General features: G+C 58.4%; 1 pseudogene; it reads left to right on the forward strand.

Annotated features, from left to right (window-relative positions):
* Positions 1 to 8,907: 8,907 nt before the first annotated feature.
* On the forward strand, positions 8,908 to 9,610 carry LOC150013071 (dnaJ homolog subfamily B member 6 pseudogene; annotated as a pseudogene).
* The last annotated feature ends 1,727 nt before the right edge of the window (positions 9,611 to 11,337 follow it).

Consider the following 11,337-nt stretch of genomic DNA (forward strand, 5'->3'; position numbering starts at 1 on the left):
CTCCCCTCCCCCACATTTAGTCCCCACTCAGTTGCACCTGTCTGTGGGTCATTCATATATATATATATTTTTTAACTTGACCCATCCCCTTACACCTTTCTTTTCCTCCCCCCGCCCCCCTTGTTACTGTTAGTCTACTTCTTGTTTACATACCTCTGGTTCAATTTTGCTCATTTGTTTGTGTTGTTCATTAGTTTCCTGTAATAGGTGACAGCATAAGGTATTTTTCTTTTGTTGCCTGGCTTATTTCACTAAGCATAATTTTCTCTAGTTCCATCCATGTTGTTGCAAATGGTAGAAGTTCCTTCTTTCTTTCTGCTACATAGAATTCCATTGTGTAAATGTACCACAGTTTTTTGATCCACTCATCTACAGATGGGCACTTAGGTTGTTTCCAGCACTTGGCTATTGTAAATAGTGCTGCTAGGAACATTGGAGTGCATAGGTTCTTTTGAATTGGTGTTTCGGGATTTTTTGGATATAATCCTAGCAATGGAATTGCTGGTTCAAAAGGCAGTTCCATTTTTAGTTTTTTAAGGAAATTCCAAACTGTTTTCCACAGTGGCTGCACCAATCTGCATTCCCACCAGCAATGCACCAGGGTTCCCGTTTCTCCGCATCCTCTCCAGCACAAGTTGTTTGTTGATTTGTTGATGATTGCCATTTTGACTGGTGTGAGGTGGTATCTCATTGTGGTTTTAATTTGCATCTCTCTAATGGCTAGTGATGTTGAGCATACTTTCATATGTCTATGGGCCCTCTGTATGTCTTCTTTGGAGAAGTGTTTGTTCAGGTCCTTTGCCCATTTTTTAATTGGGTTGTCTGTCTTCTTGGTGTTGAGTCGTATGAGTTCTTTATATATTTTGGAGATCAATCCCTTGTCTGAGATGTCATTGGCGAATATATTTTCCCATATGGTTGGTTTCCTTTGCATCTTGCTGATGTTTTCTTTAGCTGAGCAGAAACTTTTTAGTTTGATGTAGTCCCATTTGTTTATTCTTTCCTTTATTTCCCTTGCCTTAGGAGATATATCAGTGAAAATGTTGCTACGTGGGATATCTGAAATTTTCCTGCCTATTTTTTCCTCTAGAACTTTTATGGTGTCGCGGCTTACATTTAAGTCTTTGATCCATTTTGAGTTTATTCTGGTGTATGGTGTGAGCTGGTGGTCTAGTTTCATTTTTTTGCATGTCCCTGTCCAGTTCTCCCAACACCATTTGTTGAAGAGGCTCTTTTCATTCCATTTGATGTTCTTTCCCCCTTTGTCAAATATTAGTTGACCATATGAACCTGGGCTTATTTCTGGGCTCTCTATTCTGTTCCATTGATCTATATGTCTGTTTTTATGCCAGTACCAGACTGTTTTGATTACCGTGGCCTTGTAGTATAGTTTGATATCGGGTATTGTGATTCCTCCTACTGTGTTCTGCCTCAAAATTGCTGTGGCTATTCGGGCTCTTTTTTGGTTCCATATAAATTTTTGAAGTATTTGTTCTAGGTCTGTGAGATATGTTGCTGGTATTTTAATAGGGATTGCATTGAATCTATAAATTGCTTTGGGTAGTATGGACATTTTAATGATGTTGATTCTTCCCATCCATGAGCATGGTATATGCTTCCATTTATTTGTATCTTCTTTAATTTCTTTCTTCAGTGTTATGTAGTTTTCTGTGTACAGGTCTTTTACCTCTTTGGTTAAGTTTATTCCTAGGTATTTTATTTTTCTTGTTGCTATGGTAAATGGGATTTTTCTTTCAGTTTCTATCTCTGAGTTTTTATTGTTGGTGTATAAAAATGCCTTCGATTTCTTAATATTGACTTTGTATCCTGCTATTTTGCCGAATTCACTTATTAGATTGAGTAGTTTTTTTGTGGAGTCTAAAGGATTTTCTATGTACACTATCATGTCATCTGCAAATAATGACAGTTTTACTTCCTCTTTTCCAATTTGGATGCCTTTTATTTCTCTTTCTTGTCTGATTGCTGTGGCTAGAACTTCCAAGACTATGTTGAATAGGAGTGGAGAGAGCGGACATCCTTGTCTTGTTCCTGATTTCAGGGGGAATGCTCTCAGTTTTTGCCCGTTGAGTATGATGTTGGCTTCAGGTTTCTCATATATGGCCTTTATTATGTTGAGGTATGCTCCCTCTATTCCCATTTTGCTGAGAGTTTTTATCATAAATGGGTGTTGTACTTTATCAAATGCTTTTTCCGCATCTATTGATATGATCATGTGGTTTTTGTCTTTCATTTTGTTTATGTGGTGTATCACGTTTATTGATTTGCGAATATTAAACCATCCTTGCATCCCTGGGATGAATCCTACTTGATCGTGGTGTATGATCTTTCTAATGTGTTGCTGGATCCGGTTTGCCAATATTTTGTTGAGGATTTTAGCACCTATGTTCATCAGCGATATTGGTCTGTAGTTTTCTTTCTTTGTTGTGTCTTGACCTGGTTTTGGAATTAGGGTTATACTGGCTTCATAGAACGAGTTTGGGAGTCTTCCCTCTTCTTGTATCTTTTGGAATAGTCTGAGGAGGATAGGAGTTAGTTCTTTCCTAAATGTTTTGTAGAATTCACTTGTGAAGCCATCTGGTCCTGGGCTTTTGTGTGCTGGGAGTTTTTTGATTACTGCTTCAATTTCGCTAGCTGTTATTGGTCTATTCAGACTTTCTGCTTCTTCTTGATTCAGTTTGGGCAGACTATAGTTTTCCAGGAATCTGTCCATTTCCTCTAGGTTGTCAAATTTCTTGCCATACAGTTGTTCGTAATAATTTCTTATAATTCTTTGTATTTCTGTGGTATCAGTTGTGATTTCTCCTCTTTCATTTCTGATTTTATTTATTTGGGTTCTCTCTCTTTTTTTCTTGATGAGCCTTGCTAAAGGCTTGTCAATTTTGTTTATCTTTTCAAAGAACCAGCTCCTACTCTTGTTGATCTTTTGAATTGTTACTTTAGACTCTATGTCATTTAATTCTGCTCTGATCTTGATGATTTCTGACTGTCACCTGGAATGTGATACCTACATTAAGAGAACCCCATCAGATGACCTAAAGTCTTAGGAGTCTTTGCCCAACGGTGAGGAATTGAGGGAGACTGGGATAGGTTGTGGGAGTAGTACTGGCCAGCTTATGTGGAGGGTTCGGTGCAGTTCCAGACACACAGGGAGCATCTGCAGAAGCTGGCCTGGAGCAAAGCCTGGCCTCAGGCCACCTGTGTGCTGGACTGTCTGACGGAGGGTGTCAGGGTATTGTCCCAGGCTTTGCCTACTGGAAGTCTCAGGTTATAATCCTTCTTTGAAGGATTTATGGAAATGCAGGCATGTGGGTGACATTTTGTTTGTTTGCACTTTATCAGAAGGCCAGGAAGCTGAGCCAGACCCCAATTTCGAAACCTGTAGTGCATCCAGGAGACCTCAATGCAGGGAGAGTCTAATAGGCTGATCCACTACTGGAAGCCTCCATCACCCGGCCTTGGTAGCATCCCAGACCTGAGCAAGGCCCCCTCTACATTCTGAAAGAATCCTTTTTCAAACTTTCCCTGGTTCCTGGGTAATGGTACAGGGCCATTTGTAGAGGTCATTATCATTTAACTGGCTCTTTTACTCCCATTATTAAATTTAAATACTTAATAAAAGGTTTGTTGTTGCAGAGGGGAGAAAGGAAAGCCCGAGGAGCCGCTGCCGCGCAGGAGCCCAGGAAACCGCGCCGTCCGCCGGGCCTTCCCACCGCCGGTTCCGCGACTTCGGACGCGTCCCCTCAGCCTGTCACTGTGGTGGGTCCGCCGGACCTTCCCGCCACCGGACCCGCCGCGCAAGAGCCGAGGAGACGGCCCCGTCCGCCGGACCTTCCCGCCGCCGGCCACGCCGCGCAGGAGCCGAAGAGACCGCGCCGTTCGCCGGGCCTTCCCACCGCCGGCTCCGTGACTTCGGACGCGTCCCCTCAGCCTGTCACAGTGGTGGGTCCGCCGGACCTTCCCGCCACCGGCCCCGCCGCGCAAGAGCCGAGGAGACGGCGCCGTCCGCCGGACATTCCCGCCGCCGGCCACGCCGCGCAGGAGCCGAAGAGACAGCACCGTTCGCCGGACCTTCCCACCGCCGGCTCCGCGACTTCGGACGCGTCCCCGCAGCCTGTCACCGTGGTGGGTCCGCCGGACCTTCCCGCCACGGGCCTCGCCGCGCAGGAGCCGAGGAGACCGCGCCGTCCGCCGGACCTTGCCGCCAACGGCCACGCCGCGCAGGAGCCGAGGCGACCGCTCCGTCCACTGGCCCTTCCCGCCGCTGGCCCCGCTGCGCAGGAGCCGAGGAGACCGCTCCGTCCGCCGGACCTTCCCGCCGCCGGCCCCGCCGCGCAGGAGCCGAGGGGACCGCGCCATCCGCAGTGCCGTCCGCCGGGCCTTCCCACCGCCGGCTCCGCGACTTCGGACGCGTCCCCGCAGCCTGTCACCGTGGTGGGTCCGCCGGACCTTCCCGCCACAGGCCCCGCCGCGCAGGAGGCGAGGAGACCGCTCCGTCCGCCGGACCTTCCCGCCGCCGGCTCCGCGACTTCAGACGAGTCCCCGAAGCCTCTCACCGTGGTGGGTCCGCCGGACCTTCCCGCCGCCGGTCCGGTCGCGCAGGAGCCGAGCAGACCGCGCCATCTGCTGCGCCATCCGCTGCGCCGTCCACCGGGCCTTACCACCGCCGGCTCCGCGACTTCCGACGCGTCCCCGCAGCCTGTCACCGTGGTTGGTCGGCAGGACGTACCCGCCGCCGGCCCCGCCGCACAGGAGCCGAGGAGACGGCGCCGTCCGCCGGACCTTCCCGCCGCCGGCCACGCCGCGCAGGAGCCGAAGAGACCGCGCCGTTCGCCGGGCCTTCCCACCGCCGGCTCCGCGACTTCGGACGCGTCCCCGCAGCCTGTCACCGTGGTGGGTCCGCCGGACCTTCCCGTCACCGGCCCCGCCGCGCAGGAGCCGAGGAGACCGCCCCGTCCGCCGGACCTTCCCGTCGCCGGCCCCGCCGCGCAGGAGCCGAGGAGACCGCTCACTCCGCCGGCCGTTCCCGCCGCCGGCCCCACCGCGCAGGAGCCGAGGAGACCGCTCCGTACGCCTGACATTCCCGCCGCCGCCCCCGCCGCGCAGGAGCCGAGGAGACGGCTCAGTCCGCTGGACCTTCCCACCGCCGGCCCCGCCGCGCAGGAGCCGAGGAGACCGCGCCATCTGCTGTGCCGTCCTCCGGGCCCTCCCACCGCCGGCTCCGCGACTTCGGACGCGTCCCCGCCGCCTGTCACCGTGGTGGGTCCGCTGGAGCTTGCCGCCACCGGCCCCGCCGCGCAGGAGCCGAGGAGACCGTGCCGTCCACCGGACCTTCCCGCCGCTGGCCCCGCCGCCCAGGAGCCGAGGAGACCGTGCCGTCCACTGTGCCGTCCTCCGGGCCCTCCCACCACCGGCTCCGCGACTTCGGACGCGTCCCCGCTGCCTGTCACCGTGGTGGGTCCTCCGGACCTTCCTACCACCGGCCCCGCCGCGCAGGAGCCGAGGAGACCGCGCCGTCCGCCGGACCTTCCCTCCGCCGGCTCCGCGACTTCAGACGAGTCCCCGCAGCCTGTCACCGTGGTGCGTCCGCCGGACCTTCCCGCCGCCGGCCCCGCCGCGCAGGAGCCGAGGAGACGGCGCCGTCCGCCGGACATTCCCGCCGCCGGCCACGCTGCGCAGGAGCCGAAGAGACCGCGCCGTCCGCCGGACCTTCCCTCCGCCGGCCCCGCAGCGCAGGAGCCGAGCAGACCGCGCCGTCTGCTGTGCCGTCCGCCGGGCCTTCCCACCGCCGGCTCCGCGACTTCGGACGCGTCCCCACAGCCTGTCACCGTGGTGGGTCCACCGGACCTTCCCGCCACCGGTCCCGCTGCGCAGGAGCCGAGGAGACCGCGCCGTCCGCCGGACGTTCCCGCCGCCAGCTCCGCGACTTCAGACGAGTCCCCGCAGCCTGTCACTGTGGTGGGTCCGCCGGACCTTCCCGCCACTGGCCCCGCCACGCAGGAGCCGAACAGACTGCGCCATCCGCTGCACTGTATGCCGCGCCCTCCGCCGGGCCTTCCCAGCGCCGGCTCCGCGACTTCGGACACGTCCCCGCAGCCTGTCACCGTAGTGGGTCCGCCGGACCTTCCCACCACCGGCCCCGCGGCGCAGGAGCCGAGGAGACCGCTCCGTCCGCCTGACATTCCCGCCGCCGCCCCCGCCGCGCAGGAGCCAAGGAGACGGCTCAGTCCGCTGGACCTTCCCGCCGCCGGCCCCGCCGCGCAGGAGCCGAGGAGACCGCGCCATCTGCTGTGCCGTCCTCCGGGCCCTCCCACCGCCGGCTCCGCGACTTCGGACGCGTCCCCGCCGCCTGTCACCGTGGTGGGTCCGCCGGACCTTCCTACCACCGGCCCCGCCGCGCAGGAGCCGAGGAGACCGCGCCGTCCGCCGGACCTTCCCTCCGCCGGCTCCGCAACTTCAGACGAGTCCCCACAGCCTGTCACCGTGGTGCGTCCACCGGACTTTCCCGCCGCCGGCCCCACCGCGCAGGAGCCGAGGAGACCGCGCCGTCCGCTGCGCCGTCCGCTGTGCCATCCGCCGGGCCTTCCCACCACCGGTTCCGCGACTTTGGACGCATCCCCGCAGCCTGTCACCGTGGTGGGTCCACCGGACCTTCCCGCCACCGGTCCCGCCGCGCAGGAGCCGAGGAGACCGCGCCGTCCGCCACACCTTCCCGCCACCAGCTTCGCGACTTCAGACGAGTCCCCGCAGCCTGTCACCGTGGTGGGTCCGCCGGACCTTCCCGCCACTGGCCCCGCCACGCAGGAGCCGAGCAGACTGCGCCATCTGCCGCGCCGTCCGCCGGGCCTTCCCACCGCCGGCTCCGTGACTTCGGACACGTCCCCACAGCCTGTCACCGTAGTGGGTCCGCCGGACCTTCCCACCACCGGCCCCGCCGCGCAGGAGCCGAGGAGACCGCTCCGTCCGCCTGACATTCCCGCCGCCGCCCCCGCCGCGCAGGAGCCGAGGAGACCGCGCCGTCCGCTGCGCCGTCCGCTGTGCCGTCCGCCGGGCCTTCCCACCGCCAGCTCCGCGACTTCGGACGCGTCCCCGCAGCCTGTCACCGTGGTGGGTCCGCCGGACCTTCCCGCCACCGGCCCCGCCGCGCAGGAGCCGAGGAGACCGTGCTGTCCACCGGACCTTCCCGCCGCTGGCCCCGCCGCCCAGGAGCCGAGGAGACCGCGCCGTCCGCTGCGCCGTCCGCTGTGCCGTCCGCCGGGCCTTCCCACCGCTGGTTCCGCAACTTTGGACGCATCCCCGCAGCCTGTCACCGTGGTGGGTCCACCGGACCTTCCCGCCACCGGTCCCGCCGCCCAGGAGCCGAGGAGACCGCGCCGTCCGCTGCGCCGTCCGCTGTGCCTTCCGCCGGGCCTTCCCACCGCCGGTTCCGCGACTTCAGACGAGTCCCCGCAGCCTGTCACTGTGGTGGGTCCGCCGGACCTTCCCGCCACTGGCCCCACCACGCAGGAGCCGAGCAGACTGCGCCATCTGCTGCGCCATCCGCTGCACTGTCCGCCGCGCCGTCCGCCGGGCCTTCCCACCGCCGGCTCTGCGACTTCGGACACATCCCCGCAGCCTGTCACCGTAGTGGGTCCGCCGGACCTTCCCACCACCGGCCCCGCCGCGCAGGAGCCGAGGAGACGGCGCCGTCCGCTGCGCCGTCCGCTGTGCCGTCCACCGGGCCTTCCCACCGCCGGTTCCGCGACTTCAGACGAGTCCCCGCAGCCTGTCACTGTGGTGGGTCCGCCGGACCTTCCCGCCACTGGCCCCACCACGCAGGAGCCGAGCAGACTGCGCCATCTGCTGCGCCATCCGCTGCACTGTCCGCCGCGCCGTCCGCCGGGCCTTCCCACCGCCGGCTCTGCGACTTCGGACACATCCCCGCAGCCTGTCACCGTAGTGGGTCCGCCGGACCTTCCCACCACCGGCCCCGCCGCGCAGGAGCCGAGGAGACCGCTCCGTCCGCCTGACATTCCCGCCGCCGCCCCCGCCGCGCAGGAGCCAAGGAGACGGCTCAGTCCGCTGGACCTTCCCACCACCGGCCCCGCCGCGCAGGAGCCGAGGAGACCGCGCCATCTGCTGTGCCGTCCTCCGGGCCCTCCCACCGCCGGCTCCGTGACTTCGGACGCGTCCCCGCCGCCTGTCACCGTGGTGGGTCCGCTGGAGCTTGCCGCCACCGGCCCCGCCACGCAGGAGCCGAGGAGACCGTACCGTCCACCGGACCTTCCCACCGCTGGCCCCGCCGCCCAGGAGCCGTGGAGACCGTTCCGTCCGCTGTGCCGTCCTCCGGGCCTTCCCACCGCCGGCTCCGCGACTTCGGACGCGTCCCTGCAGCCTGTCACCGTGGTGGGTCCACCGGACCTTCCCGCCACCGGTCCCGCCGCGCAGGAGCCAAGGAGACCGCGCCGTCCGCCGGACCTTCCCGCCGCCAGCTCCGCGACTTCAGACGAGTCCCCGCAGCCTGTCACCGTGGTGGGTCCGCCGGACCTTCCCGCCACTGGCCCCGCCACGCAGGAGCCGAGCAGACTGCGCCATCTGCTGCGCCATCCGCTGCGCTGTCCGCCGCGCCGTCCGCCGCGCCGTCCGCCGGGCCTTCCCACCGCCCACTCGGCGACTTCGGACGCGTCCCCGCTGCCTGTCACCGTGGTGGGTCCCCCGGACCTTCCCGCCAGCGGCCCCGCCGCGCAGGAGCCGAGGAGACCGCGCCGTCCTCCGGACCTTCCCGCTGCCGGCCCCGCCGCGCAGGAGCCGAGGAGACCGCGCAGTCCGCTGCGACGTCCGCTACGCAGTCCGCCGGGCCTTCCCACCGCCGGCTCCGCGACTTGCGACGCGTCCCCGCAGCCTGTCACCGTGGTGGGTTACTATGAAATGCTAGGTGTGCAGAGACATGCCTCCACTGAGGACATTAAGAAGGCGTACCGGAAACTGGCCCTGAAGTGGCACCCGGATAAGAACCCCGACAACAAAGAGGAGGCGGAGAGGAAGTTCAAGCAGGTGGCCGAGGCCTACCAGGTGCTGTCAGATGCTAAAAAGCGGGACATCTATGACAAATACGGCAAAGAGGGATTGAATGGAGGTGGAGGTGGCACTCACTTCGACGACTCGTTCAGCGAGTTTGGCTTCACGTTCTGGGTATTCTTTGGTGGACGGGATCCATTTCTGTTCGACTTCTTTGAAGGCCCCTTCCACGAGTTCTTTGGGCCTCGGCGGGGCTCGCATGGGAGGAGCCGCGGCGCAGGCTCGTTCTTCTCCGCCTTCAGTGGATTTCCATCATTCGGAGGAGGCTTTTCTTCTTTTGATAGCTGAATTTTCTTTTTTGGGGCCACTCGGTCACCGGGGCCTCACTTCATTCGCTTCCACCATGTGTGGTGGTAGTGGGATGGGCAACTTCAAGTCCGTGTCAACTTCCACCAAGATTGTTAACGGCAGAAAAATCACTACAAAGAGAATTGTGGAGAACGACCAGGAAAGGGTGGAGGTTGAGGAAGATGGCCAGCTCAAGTCCTTGACGATAAATGGGAAGGAGCAGCAGCTACGCTTGGATAACAAGTAACTCGGCGCACACATGAAACAGAGATGTTACATTCTGCAAGAATCCTTTTTCAAACTTTCCCTGGTTCCTGGGTAATGGTCCAGGGCCATTTCATTTAACTGGCTCTTCTACTCCCATTATTAAATTTAAATACTTCCTAAAAGGCATTGTTTATAATGTAAATTGTATCACCCCTGTGCAGACATCACCACTGTGTAGCTGCAGGATGTTCCGTCTCCCTGAAAGGAAACCCCGCACCAGAAGTTCTTACTCACCCCTCCTGCCCCTGGCAACCCCTGATGTGCTCAGTGTCTCTGATCCATTATCAGAGATGTTACATGGGTTGCCTTTTTTTTTTTTTCCTTTTGCTTACACATTTTTGTTTTTTGAAAGGAAAATCCCAGGTAGATTAGAGATCAGATGTAAAAAAGAAGCCCTTTGGTACAATCTCAGGGTATAGACCACTGTCCAAAGTGTGACTGCAGGGTCAGAAGCCAGTCAGGCAGCGGCTGTCTCCTCCTGCGCACAAAACAGTAATGAGGAAGATGCAGACATTGGGGAAGACAAACCACAAGCTGGGAAGCATCCCTCAAAGCCTAGGCAGATAAGGTTTAGCCTTTCTGCGGTGCAGCAAACTCTTGGAAGTCTGTGTTATCTAAAGGAACCTATAGCAAACAGACACTTCCATTGGCAGGTGGTGCCCACGTCTCTGCATATCAGAGATGCCCGACCTCCCCAGTGGGGGAACACACACTGCAAACACTGAGGACAGAGCACTGTCATCATCAGACAGGCAGTCTAGTCCTGGGGACAAAGTGAGGAATTAGAGGCCCAGCAGATCCCCTGGAGTGAAGGGGGAAAGGCCCTTCCTCTGGGACGACAATGTGCCAGTCCCGTCTAAGGCCTGCAGGTGCTCACCTTTTCCTGGCAGTGGTCACCCTAGTTTACCTCACAGAAATTCTTGCACAATTGTCCAAAGATGTGTTTTCAAAATTACCCGTCGGAACACTGATGTAATTGCTGGGAATTGGGGAAAACACTAGTGTCCATGGAGAAGGAATGGGGTCCCCTAGTCCTGGTCCACATGGAGGAAGGACGCTGGACAGCTGCTAAAGTGGGCGCAGGAGTCTCTACGTACTGATACATGGAGACCGCAGGTGTCCTCTGTGTAATATGTGTGGAACAACTGTGTGCATCCCGGGTCCCACCTGTTAGACCACATACATGTAATTTCCACAGACAGACATACATATGTGAAAATTATTCTTCTTGTGACAGAGACCAACAAACAGAATAAAAGAGGCAGAATCTGAAAGACACCCACTAAACCACACATGATGGTCACTTCGCGGTGGGACTAGCAAATCTCTTATCTTTTTTGGGAGATGAGGTCTAAATTTTTGACATCCTCTTCCTCCTCGGTATTTTCTGTCCCCCCCCACCCCCACATAAAAATTCCCAAAGCCCCTACTGGGGAACGTGAGCCATTTCCAAGTTTTCACTCCCATCATCATGCAGAGGGAAACATATGTGTTCATATATCTTTCTTTATTTAGGAAACGTCCCTAGAAGTGGAGATTCTTGGTCTAATATAAACACAATTTTATGTTTTGGGGCACAGTTTTCTACATCTCAGGTCACCTTGGGCACTTGAGCCTTGTTTGGGACAGCAGGGTTGCCAAGACCTGGGGCCAATACCTCAGGGAGAGAGGAGGAGGAGGGGCTGAGAGTGAAAGAGATGAAAGTAT

This window comes from Furipterus horrens, unplaced genomic scaffold (assembly GCF_987537825.1).
Source record: "Furipterus horrens unplaced genomic scaffold, mFurHor1.1.pri manual_scaffold_4, whole genome shotgun sequence".
Classification (NCBI taxonomy): domain Eukaryota; kingdom Metazoa; phylum Chordata; class Mammalia; order Chiroptera; family Furipteridae; genus Furipterus; species Furipterus horrens.